This window comes from Equus przewalskii, chromosome 3, assembly GCF_037783145.1.
Source record: "Equus przewalskii isolate Varuska chromosome 3, EquPr2, whole genome shotgun sequence".
Taxonomy (NCBI): Eukaryota; Metazoa; Chordata; class Mammalia; order Perissodactyla; family Equidae; genus Equus; species Equus przewalskii.
In genome coordinates, this window is record NC_091833.1 from 86,978,806 (window position 1) to 86,992,307 (window position 13,502).

General features: G+C 39.8%; 1 protein-coding gene across 19 annotated transcripts in view; it reads left to right on the forward strand.

The window, feature by feature from the left end:
• Positions 1–13,502, forward strand: part of RBM47 (RNA binding motif protein 47) — a 148,452-nt gene that overhangs the window by 108,154 nt on the left and 26,796 nt on the right. For 17 of the 19 annotated variants that reach the window (XM_008524038.2, XM_008524036.2, XM_008524046.2 and 14 more), the window contains one exon: positions 11,779–11,902. The gene's annotated coding sequence lies outside the window, so the exon portion shown is untranslated. Of the gene's footprint in view, positions 1–5,309; positions 5,432–11,778; positions 11,903–13,502 lie in introns of those variants that run through there. The other 2 variants (XM_070615097.1, XM_008524045.2) reach the window with 2 other exon arrangements.

Sequence of the window (13,502 nt, forward strand, 5' to 3'; positions counted from 1 at the left end):
GGTGGGGGGGGTGGGTGGGGAATCCACCTTTCACATGATGCCTTCACGTAGCTGGCTTTTCTCTAGCAAAAGTGGAACACGGGGCTTGGATTTTACACATAATTTATGACTTCGTAATAGGTATATCTCCTCGCCACCTGCATTCAATATTTATTCTGGACTTCCTCTGTTAAAAATAAAAAGTCTGTTAAAACTACCACAGGATATAGAGGGTCAAGACTGGCAATTGCTTACTTTAGGAGACACTACAGTTTGCTATGTCAGAGGGGCAGAAAGGGATCACTGTAAAATCCTACAGGTTTCTAAGAATTGATGAAGAATGCTGCCTAGGATAGAGGAAGAGTTTAGGTTGGAAGTGCAAAGAGAACTGACTTTAGATTTAAATTAGATTTTGTGGCTTTCCTAAGTTATGTTTTCACCCACCTGGCTCCAAAGATAGCATCTCCAAAGTTCCCCAGCTTTTCCTGTAAGTACAGAAATGCCTGTCCCTGGCGGGGGCAGAGCAGCAAGGTAAAGGATGGGTAGGTAGATAGACAGGAAGGGGACTAGGAAGAAAGAAGAGTTGGGGGAAGGAAGGCAGACTGTCTACTTCTCTAGAGGTGGTAAAGTGTGGCCGGTGCCCGGATTCAAATCCTCACTCCACTATTTGCTAACTTGTTTATCTTGGGCAAGTTGTTTCATCTCTTGAACCTTAGTTTTCTCATCTGTAAAATGGGGATAATACCAGTCCCTACTTCAAAATGTCTTCATGAGGACTGTGTTACTATTTGTAAAGCACTTAGAGCAGTGCCTGGTGTATGACAAGGGCCATAGAGAGGAGTTAGACACAGTTATTTTATTACAGATGGAGGTGATGAATTTAAGTGAAAGTTAGGAAACGTGGGGGATGATTCTGCCTTGTGCCTCTTCATTGGCCGTCTCCCCAAGGTGCTCTTGTCCTGGTTGTACATAATAAACACACGTGCTTGGAATCTGTGGACTCTTCATGACGGCCCCTTACACAGGAAGGCAGAGAACACGAGAATGAGTGTGCTTTTGTGACAGATTTAAATTGAAAAGTAAGAAAAGAAATGTCCCTTGCTTGAGGAAAGCTTGGGAGGGAAGGAGTTGGTTGCATGTGGGGTGGGGTTCTTTGATCTAATTTACTGGATAATTGTCTCGTTCACATTGTCTGAGAAGTTACAGACAGGCTCTACAGTAGGCATAATAACATATAATATTACAAAGCTTTCGGATTAACTCATCCAGGATTGAATTCTGGAACCCTAGACTCTGGAGAATAGCAGCTCTGATCCACGCCCACATCTCTCTCCTTCCTCTCCCTGAGTCAGCGTTCCCATCATGGTGAACACTTCTAAGGGACAGGGACTCAGTCACACGTATCCGCAATCAGGGTGGGCTTAAAGATTGTGATTAAAAGGGGGTGAAGGGGGTGGGTACCAGCCAGAGTGAGGGTGTGTGGAGATCCCAGAACAGCCCAGCCTGGCCAGTTTAAACCCTCTGAAGTTGTGCTAACCCGAGAAGACAGTGCAAAGTTAGTTTTACTTCAAAACAAGAATGCTCCAAGAGCATTCTGTTCTCTCCTGAATTTCCTTCCGCAGTACCACGTACCAGGCTCCTAACTACTGTGTTTAAGATGTCTGCTGCCTTGCCTATGTGTGCATTAAATAGTTACTACTACATAAACAGGAAGTACTTGACGTACGATTTACATGAGTTTAGATAGATGCTTAGATTAAAAGCATATCCCACTAGAAATCTAATGTATTCACATGCTTAATTTTTATAAGTAATAAATAATAAAAATATACTTTCCCTTGTAAGTCAGACACCATGCCCCCCGCCACACACACACGCAGTCCTGTTCTCCTTCTCTGCTGTTTTTTTTCTTAGCTCTTTCACAGTCTAACATACTGTATATTTTACTAATTTATTCATTCAGTGTCTTCTCCCCATGAGACTATAGGGTTCACGAGGGCAGGGATTTCTGTGTTTTGCTCACTGCAGTAGCCACAGTATTAGAAGAGTGCCTGCCACTAGAAGGTACTTGATAAATATTGATTGAGTGAATGAAATACACACAGGCTAGGTCCTATTATAATTTTACTCTTTAAAGCAATTGTAGCAATGGAGAAGACACTATTTTAAATTTTAAAATGAAAGCCCAGAGATCCTTTCCTAATGTCCAGATAAGAAAAATCCTGTCCTAGGTATGACAATGTCCATTATTTAATTCTTCCTGTTGATACCATAAAGGGATATTTGACACATTAACCAAAAGGGAATACTGTGGTGCTGTTCATCGCACAGGTTTGTGGCTACTGCTCTATAATAGCAAAGAAAGACTTTTTGGTGTAAAGTGGTGGTGGCAGAGGGCAGGCAAAGGGATTTTGACAATGCAGAGCTGAGGCCAGTCCCGTGTGTGTGTGTGGCAACCAAAAGCTGTCTTGGAGGCACTAATCCTTATTATAATATTGCCATTCTTCTGGTGGGTTCTGTGTGTCACACACATTCTTTGGGACGACTCTAATATGTATCCATTGATGCCCTCATGTCTTCGAGCTCACTTTTCCAATGCTGGTTAATTAGCTCCATGGCCACCTATTATTCTGACGCGGATACAGTTACAAGGCTTCCGTGCCAATAGTCGACACATTTTCAGGTGGAAGCTAGTACTTCAGTGTGTGTGTGTGTGTGTGTGTGTGTGTGTGTGAACAATTTCTTCCTCTTATAAATTTAGTGCTGTATTAATACAATAAACATTTTCAGCAAAGGTTTTGAAATTCTACATAGTATACCATCTACTTCTGGAAAGCTGTATACTACTATTGATATACAAAGCAAATACACACTCACTTGCTCTTTACATCGGCTATATCTTAGCTTTTAGATAAGCTAAAATAAAAAAATGCTCTCTTAGAAGAATGTAAATAAAGATGACCTTCACAGGTGTTACCTACATGTAAAGTAGCCCCAGGTAAGAGTTTCCTAGCCTCCCACGGTGTCTTCACCTGTGCTCCACTTCCTCCTCTCCCAGGCCTGTGTGAATCTTGTTTCTTGCCCCTTTTTCCGAATCTACCGTTAGGGCTTAGCTTGTCACCAGCTTCCATTTTGTGTCTGTGTTTTTTTTCTTTTCTCTACAGCCTCAGACCTCAGATTTGCCTGCTGTCGCGCCATTCTAAAAGCATGGGTGGTTTGTGAGGGCAAAGGATCACTCCTCTAGGAATCCTTTAAGGGATGACTTGTTGCAAGCCAGATGTCTCAGAAGTTAACACAGCAAATGTAGCACGACACGTCCACTGTGATTGCCATTGACTCGGTTTTACCTTTGCCAACGTTGAGGGCAACACATAGTAGGAGTCAGTATCAATGCCAGTGGAAGGGGTGACTGGTACTTTTTCTGTGTACTTTTCTATGTTGTTTGAATTTGTTATAACTAGTGTGTATTGTTTTTACAAAGATGATAAATATCTTTGGGCACATGTGCATGTATTTTTTTAATTAACTTTGTTCCAAGCAAAGGCAGAAAAAATTGCTTATTTTTGGTTTAGGGCAGGCTGTAATTATAATTATTGTTTTCAGGTATTCAGTGAAAAGCTGCTCTCTCCTTACCACCTTACTCTTAATATTTATCATCTTGAGATGGTTTGTTTCCTAAGTTGTTGCATTCTTGATAATGTTTGGTATAAGAATGCACACACACACACACACACACACACACACACACACCCAAACCTCCAAACCAAAAGTACTCTCTTTCTAATGCTTAAAGCGTGCCACACACTCAGAAACTGTAAAAATTCTTATATAATTTACTTACTCTTGTATAAAAGGCAGATTTTCTGGGTCCCATTTGTAGTTAAGAGGAATTTAGTCTAAAAATCAGTAGTTTTTTGGAAACGCTCCCTTAGTGTTGAAGGATTGCTTCAGTTTTTCTTCAGTCAGAGCCTAGCAATTTAGTTTTATATAATATTTAATGTGATTATAATCTTAGACTTGTTCTGGACTTTGACCCTTTATTAACCTGCTGATATTTTCTAGTTACTATTGATAGCTTTAGATTATTTTATTTAGGAGTAATAAAACGCTCTCTCTTAAAAAATATAGGTAGATAAATAGATTTAAAGCTTTCTGGTTCATTCTGGCCTTTTTACTTCCTAACCCTGGCTACTTCAAATCGCTAAGGTTTCTAGAATTTAATAAGGTTCACAATTATAGAATAAGCGCTAAAGGAAGACTTCAGACCACAACTTTGAAATTCTTGTTTTAGAAAGCGTTAGAGATTTCTCTCTTGATATGCTGTGGAGCTCATTTCACTCCTGGTCCAGAAGTTCTCTGGTCCCGGATGTCACATTGCTTTCTGGAACCCTCCTTGAGTCCTTTTCCTGTTCCCTTCTCCCTTGAACTCCCAACTGCCTGAACTGACAAACTCAACCCCCAGAGAGACTTTCGATGAGGTTCCATCTCTTCTCTGCTTGGAAAGGAGGGTGTTCACTCTGTTGAAGTGCTGCAGGCCCTCCTGATCCGTTGTCACGGACGGACTGTTTTTATCGTCATGAATCATGTTTTCCCTCCCCCTTCGTTTTCTTTCTATGCCCCTTTCTATTTTTCTCCACTTCTTACCAGTACATCCATTTCCAGCTCCAAATTGATAAAGGAACCTCAAATGAGGGTTTAGTTCATGTATAATTTTTGCCTCTATCTTTTTTCTACCAGGCTTAGCATAAACGTGACTGCGGGTAGGGAGCAGAAGCACAGATAAAGGGTACTCAGTCCAAGTCACCTACATCAGATAGAGTGAGAAGAACAAAAGCAATGTTTTCTAAAAATAAAACATTTCTAAGAAATCATAGTGACATTTTTTGAGTGCTTTTTATCTGCCAGGAACTTTTCTAAGTACTTTATGTGTATTCATTCACTCAGCCCCCACCACAACCCGGATGAAGGAGGAATTTTTTTTTTACGTGTCTGCATCAAGCAGGCCAAGGTAATGGGCACCTGTCTTGTTCTAGGAAGGTGGATTTAAAAAATCATTTGTCTCCTGTTAGTCAGTATTGGCGCTTGAATAAAACATTTCAGTTAAATTTTCCTTCTCTATGAAATGCCAGAGTTTTGTCTTCTTGGTCCTTTCCCAAATCCATTTGTTACACACAGTAGGTTTTCCATTAGGTTTTCAGACTGCCCGTTGAGCATTTCGTATCTGGCAATTTTAACACCTCCCTTCTTTCTGTACCACCCACTCCGGGCTCATTCCAGGTGCCCTTAGCAAATGACTCCCAAGGCATTTAAGTGGCCAAAGCTCATTGACCAATGAGGAGACGTGTGTCACGCATAACAGAGTTACGCAGTTCTTGGGATCAGGAGCAAAGGTTGCTTGAGCAAAGCTTTTGTTACTGTTAACCTGTCGCATCCAGATTTCAAGACTGGAAAGGTAGGGGACACCTTATTTGGTTTAATTGGAAGAGAGGAAGAGATGGTGGTGTTTGGTTAAAGTAATTTAGATCAGGTCGAGTAAGCAAATGATCTGTTTTGTTTTTAATTGAAGGCAGAAAAATTTGGAAGTTTGTAAGAATTTCAAATGCTGCACAGACTGCCTTACCAGCAGCAAAACCAAGATTCTTAAGTTGTAAACATTAAAAAAAGAATTAAGTTTGTGTGGCAGCTCTTCACTTTACATGCTTGAGAAAACTAGGTAAAAAATAAGCCATTTTTTCATAGATGGATGCTATTTAAAATATGGACTAAAAAGCAGGAAATTATCATAATGTCCATATTTATTTTCCAAAGTCATTTCAGAGTCAGTCCTTAGAGAAGAAATTTGTGATTTTAAGATGGGATAGTGGAAAATAAGAAAAATTAATGGAATTAACATTTGATAATTCCTACATAAAGGTTAGTGATAATGGTGTTTCCTCTGAGAAAAGTTCTGGTATAGGAAGGCTATCTTGTATCAATCATTTTTTCAAACCAATAGTAAAATTTATGAAATGGGATTAATTAAGTGTAGGTTATATACTTTACTTTAAAGACTACGCAAATTAGTTTCACTTTCAATATAAAAAATAGTTATATTTTATGTGCTATTTGAGATTTGTTCTAATAGTAACTGAAAGAAATAAGGGAAATAGAATCTTTATTTGCTTCTTCCTACCTGGAAATGGAGTAGTTTGAATACTATTTAAAGCTAACCCTCAAAAGAAAAACCCTCTTCATTAGGAATAAAATATGCTGAATCAATGTTTTGACAAAGTGTATACATAAAAAACGTACATTATTATACTTATTCATTAGCCTACATCTAATGTTCAGTATCAGAAGGTAAGTTTGGGTTCAAAGAAAACTATAACTGGTTTCCCACGACTACTTTTTCCCAGAGATGGCTTAACATGGGTTTGTATTTTATAACAAGTTAGATAATATATTTGTTTAAAAATATATGTGAGATGGTACCATTTGGTAGTTTTTTTTAGTATTTAGTTTTTAACTCTATTTTCGTAGAGAGAACGTTTTTAGCGCACATATCGCTACGTATAAATGCCCAATAATTATCTCAGATTCCCCCCACCTTTTAAAATTATTTTTACATACTCTTTTAAAAGGTGTACATCCCCAAATTTTCCACTTTCATTAAGTTTGTTCAAAATGCCATTTTATGGGAAGTCTCCTCTCGGGATCTCACTCATGGTCTCTGACTCTGGTTGACTCTTTAGGGGAGGTGGCTGTGGGTCAACCAACAGTCACAGAGTTAACTATTCACAGCAGGGAATACTTGCTAACCATCTTCTTCCAGTACACAAGTAAATGCTGCTTCTCACTTCCAAGCCGAGGTTCAAAGGTTTAGACTAACTTCACAGATCAGAGGTCAGGCATGAATTGCTGCAATTTGTAGTTCAATTCTGCTGATATGACAGAATTTCACAGCCATGATGATTGCTTTTTTCCAGTTCTGCACACGGGGCTAGGCCAGGCAGTTAACAGCGTAATTTGTACAAGTCAGCCCTTGGCACCCGAGTTTAATGAGTAACTAGCTGGTGCCTTAGGTTTCACTGGTACAAGGTGCACATTATAAAAAGGGTCAAATGTCAACACACAAAGACGCAGGGGGGTGGGGAGTGATAGCTCCATAACTACCACCTGTGAATCATACATAAAGAATTAAAAATTTGTGCTTATTTTTAAAATCATATTTCTGTGGTATGAATGTTAGCACGTTCATTTTCTTTGCTACTAAAAGAGGTAGATAATTTTCTTAAACGTTAGCAAGAAAGAGTGGTCTGATTAGAGATTCTTGACTGAGCAGTAGAAAGTGAAATTACAGGCTCTGTTTACACCTTTCATGGGGTCTCTGATTTCTCAAAAACTTTCCCAAATGTGACAGCTTTTCAAGAATCTAGGGAACAAATTGGACAAGCAGGTATTTCTCAGCCCGTGATATTTATGAGTGTCTGATGTCCTCTACTCTTCCTTCAGGAAGTTAAACTCCTATCTTTATCTCTACCCTTGGTTAAGAATATCTTTTCCTGTTTAAAGTTGAATATTGGGACTCTTAAAAAGATTCTTCGACAGTGGGCCTTGAAAATCCATGGGTGTGCCATTCATAGTTTTGACTCCTCAAGATGACTCTGAAGCTGCAATACATACACATATAGAGTAATCTGTCACTTTCGTTATAGCAGAAATTTTGAATTTTCTACTTTTCCAGACCAGGATGCAGAGGCAGTTGGATTCTTCCATAGAGCAGAATAAATAAGAGCACAGATTCTGGTCTCAGATCTCCTGGATTTGCATCCCAGCCTCGTCACTTAGAGCAAAGGGACCTTAGCAAATGGGCAGCCTTCCTGCGCCTTAGTTCCTTTCATCTCCAGAATGAGTATAACCATAGAATTTGCTTCACAGGGTTGTTACAGTAAATAAGATAATGTATGTGAAATACTTAGCACTGTGCCTGCTACATGTTAAGCACTCAATGAATGTTAGCCGTTATTAACATTATTAACATTATTCAGTTATATAGCTTGTGAATAAGCCTAGCCTACCCCGTACATCATCCCAACTTGGTTTAGACTAGGTCTTTGCTCTCTTCATTTTACGAGGGACACAAGATTTGGCACAGTTGGAGAAGGTGATCTGGGAATGCTTTAGGCCGCGTTCCTTTTGAATGTCTTGGGGAAGCGTATTTGAAAATTCCCCAGTTTCAAGTCTAGCGCTCTTTTAGATGCTGTCGTTTTTCCCCCTAGCTGATTTGCTGTCACATGGCGAAAGCTGTAAAAAGATGTAAATCCAAATCATCTGGTTTCCTCTGAGAGTTGTTTTCATTCTGCCCATTGGTGCGACATATTTGAGCTTAAAAAATCCATAAATGATACCGTATAGTGAGCTAAATTCTATCCCTGATGATATGTGTTACACTGAACTAGAATTTGTGCTTTCCAGAAATGCTAGAAATGAAAATCTTAATTTTTTCATTCCATTTCTTCATTTTATTCCTGGGAACTCAAAAGTAGCATTTGAATAAAAACTGCCCATGATGATATAAAAATTATGTGCTTAGGGGCGGGCCTGGTGGCACAGAGGTTAAGTTCACACATTCCGCTTTGGCAGCCCGGGGTTCGCCAGTTAGGATCCTGGGTGTGGACATGGCACCACTTGTCAAGCCATGCTGTGGCAGGTGTCCCATATATAAAGTAGAGGAAGATGGGCATGGATGTTAGCTCAGGGCCAGTCTTCCTCAGCAAAAAGAGGAAGATTGGCAGCAGTTAGTTCAGGGCTAATCTTCCTCAAAAAAAAAAAAGAAAAAAGAAAAATAACTATGTGCTTAGCCTTAAAAAGGTAGTAACAACATCTCATACTAAACAATTAAGCACCAACTGTGTGACATGTGGGGTGTGGGGCACTGGAATTATAGTCGTGAGTCAGATCTGTATTCTGCCCTGGTCAAGTTTACAATCGACTGGAAATGACCACTGTTATACCAATTCTTGTAAGGTTAAACCATACAAACTTATCAATATTCTACTGTTTTTGTCCTCCAAAATGGCAATTTCATTTGGTTCAACCTAGTGTTATGAGGCTTGCTATGAGGCATTATATGACATTGCAGGAACATATCTGGGGGGCTCCAGGGATGGCTTCCGAGGAGTTGAAGGATGAGAACAAGCTGACGAGGCAGGGGGATTCGGCGAGGGTCTAAGAGCAGAGTGATAAGATCAAATTGTGTGTTTTTAAAAAGTCACTTTGCCTGCCGTGAGAGCAAGAGTGGACAGGATGAAGTCAGTTGGGAACTACTGAAGCTGTCGAGGCAGGAGATGATGGTTGGCAGTTGACAAGATGCTTTCAGGTGTAGTATCTTATTTTATCCTTCTAACAACTCTCACATGAGGTGTTCACATCAGCTTCAGTATATGGGTGAGGATGCTGAGTCCCAGAAAGTGAAGTCCATGCCCCCGGTCATATGCTGCTGGTGGCAGAGTGAGGGCTAGAACTCTGTTACCTGACTCTTGCCCTGGCTTTCTCCTTCTACCTTTAGGCCTTTGTGTGCTAGCATCCCTGGGTAATCTTAAGAAAGGATTTGCTTTCAAGAAACAGAATTCTCATTCCTTGGTGGAGGGTGGGGATGAGAAGGTATTTTTAGCCTAGATTTATGATTGAGAGTTGACCTGGAACTTGATATTAGACTGGAGCATCTTTTTGGAAAAAATACATTTATTAATTTCTTATATTTATTTGTACCCTACTTCATTCCAAAAATGGATTTGAAACAGCTTTCAAATCTACATATGGTATGACAAGAGATGAGAGAGGGTAAAAAATCAGGGGAGGCAAATTAAGATGATGAGAAAACTCACAGTTCTGCACAAAGTACGTGCCGGGAATGGTGCTTTATCAATATTTTCTTTGTTCTACATACAGTCCAACAAGGTATTAGCTCCACTTTATAGACATGGAAACTGAGGCTCAGAAAAGTTGAATAAATTTGTCTGGATTCACTTAGCTAGTAAATGAATAGTGCAGGAGTCTAAATTTTACTCTGTTGCCTCAACAGGATAGAATGTATTTCAGGACACACCTTGCAATTTGCACATTTATTTTTACTTATCAAACACTGTGACGTTGGTCACTAGGTATTATCCAGGATGCAGCTTTTAGGAAATCGTCCTCATAGACTTGGGTGAGGATTATAGGCTTTGAAAAGTAAATAGTTTAACAGCTATCACTCTATGATGTATTTGATGGTGTGGCATTTTTTTTTTTTTTTAGTAGATCATTGATAATAAGGATGAAGCCAGCTCATGGTTTAGTTTTATCGCTTGTTTTCCCATAAGATGATGAATCCTAATGAATGCTTTGCCTGTCGTTGCAATATAAAGATAGTTCCGGCAGAATAATTTTGGAGCTGTAAGTGACTTTAGAGGCCATTTAACTGGCAGGTTCCAAACTGTGCTCTCGGTAGTCCTGAAGATCCTGTGGTGTCCGTGCACAGCCCTAGTGGACGATGGAGCAGAATGGGTGGAGATGCATCCCCTCCCTCCACTTCAGCCAGCTCCTGTTTCATCAGTTTTGTTTGTGCATCTAAGTAAAGTTTTGGTGGAAGAAAGGGTGCTACACCTAAAAAAAAAACAAACAAAAAAATGAAAAACCAGTGTGAAAACTACTAGTAATCCAACTCCTTATTTTCCTTCAAGACTGCAAACTTTGGCTCGGACAGATGCAATGATTTGCCTAAGGACACAGAGCAAGGCACGGCAGAGCTAGAATTAAAACCCTGCTCTTCTAGGGCCTCCTGGTCTGGTTTTGCAGCCTCTGTGCCATATTGAATCTGATAGATCTGGACACTTAGAAGTTATCTGGATCTTCAGATGGCTTGATGAGGGCTCTCAGAAGTTGGGAGAGAATATTCCCAAAGTCTGGCAGATTATATTTCCAGATGTGAAATAAAGGTAACAGTTTTGTACTTAGGATATATTTTAATGTCTCAGCCAAAATACCCTTATCTTGAACCTAAACTTTCTTAAGTTGAATATTTTCTCTATCATGACTTTTAAGATTACCGTAGGACCCCAAATCCTATTTTTTGTTTATTTACTGAGGCAGCGTTGGTTTATAACATTATATAAATTTCAGGTGTATGTCATTCTATTTCGACTTCTGTATAGGCTACATCGTGTTCACCTTAAAAGTCTAGTTGCCCCAAATCCTATCTTTTGTAGGACTCTCCATGCTATGAACATCTTCAGAAGAGTCGTAACTACACATTTTAGGGTGGAATAGCAAGTCACTTTCATATCAACTCTGATCAGTCGGTAGTGGTTGGCTGGAGCGCTTATTTCGGTGGTTTTTGAGACTTTCTCTGGATTTAGCAGGAAAGAGTGTGATGATCCATTAGTGGTGTGTTGCACAAGCCCCCAAATGGAGAGGGGCACCCCATGAGCTAGATACTACTATCTCTGTAAAGGGTACCACCTCTTTTTATAAGCATAAAACACAGGCTACATCTTTATTCCTTCCTAAACATTGTGTTGTTCACCTTGAAGTCATGGGTGCTCTAAAGAAAGCAGGGGGAAAAATACAACAAATGGAAGAAATTGCTCATTTTCTGATTACTGTTCCCTATTCCTTCAAGGATAGGAGGACAAATAAAGGATTGCATTTCTTGATTTGTAGAGAACATGATAGAGTAATGGTAGTCCATTTTTTGAAGAAAATGGCCCAAAATTTGTAACACAATGAAAATTATATTGAAATAGAAAACATTTCTGGCTTTTTTTTTTAACCCCTTAGGATTTGCCTCAAAGGGCACACAAAAAATTGAACTGAGAAATCCCAAGCAAGCTGCCTGAATTTCGCTGTATATTCCTGTTCTACTGCCTGTAAAGGACCAGACCAATCAAACTGGTGATTTTGGGTGAGTACACCTGCTAGTGTCCTTTTCTTCTTCACTGAAGGAAAACCATAAATTTTCATTCTTATCAACCAAGACATCTGCTGCTTAGACAATGTGTACCTGGTATGTGTTTATGCGGCAACATTTGTGGTATATACAACATGATAAGTCGTTTTCAACCCACAATATAAATCCTTATTTCATCGTTCCATTTACATCTTTGTGGCCCAAGAGGAAAAAGTACTGCTACTATTTGCATCTGAGAGCATCTTAGGAGTTAGGAGATGAGGAATAACTGTGTGTGTTATGCCCTCGGGTTGATTCCGACTCCTAGCGACCCTGTGTACAGCAGAGCAGAACCCTGCCCGGTCTTTTGTGCCATCCTCTCACTTCTGGCGCTCCATCAGACAGCGCTCCACTACAATTCGTAGGGTTTTCATGGCTGATTTTTTGGGAAGTGGATGGCCAGGTCCTTCCTCCTCCTCTGTCTCAGTCTGGAATCTCCACTGAAACCTGTCCACCCTGGGTGACCCTGCTGGGATTTGAAATACCCGTGGCATAGCTTTCAGCATCACAGCAACACGCAGCCACCAAGTATGACAACTGACAGATGGGTGGTGTGGTTCCCTGACTAGGAAATGAACCCTGGCCATAGCAGTGAGAGTGCCGAATCTTAACCTAGACTGCCAAATTGTGTATTGCTTATAAATCTGCCTCTTACACCCCCCAGAAGAGGTCAAGGGTATTTCAATCAGACTCGTCTTTTGCAAGTGTTGGACACAAGGACAGGTCCTTTGTACAAGCTAGGAAGTATACTTCCTGAACAATCCCCATGCCTTCTCTAATTTCTGTCTCCTCACCTGTCACATAAGGTAAAAATAACTCTCATGTCAGACTCTCCAAATCATGCCAATCCAGTGAATTACAACATATGTAGATGCACTTTCACAATTACATAATTCCCCACAGATAGAAAGTATTATTTTTCTGTGGCTGACTATCCCACGTATGCTATATAGCAGGAACAGGGAGCATAAAAAGAAAGGCTACTTCTGTCACCTTCACCCTGAACCTTGCACAGCCGGCCCTCCCCAGCCACAGCCACAGCCCCTACATTGCTCCCTAAGGTGGAGGCAGTAGAACTCTGTATGTCGGGGAGGGGCTATTGGTGACAACAATGTGCCCAACAACTCCCCACCCCCCACCTCCCAAAAAACTCCCTTCTTTTCCTATCCTCTAGGCTGCATCCTGGACCTCGTCCACTGAATTCAAGGCCTCAGAGAGTTCAGTTTTTTTAAATTATATATATTTTTCTTTTTATAAAAGCATATTCATTAAAGGAAACCTGGACATTAAAGAAAAATATAAAATTACCTATATTCCCATAAGCCAAAGATAACCACAGTTAACATTATGGTATATTTATTGCTTTTTTGTTTTTTTAAATATTTCGTATATATTATAAAATATTATTTAACAAGGTCAACATAGTTGAGAACATGAAATGAGCATTCTAGCCTACAACTATGCCATAATTTAGCCATTTCCATACTGTTGAACATTATGTTTGTTACGTCACATATATATACACTTTAATGGTAATTACATTAACATTATAAAT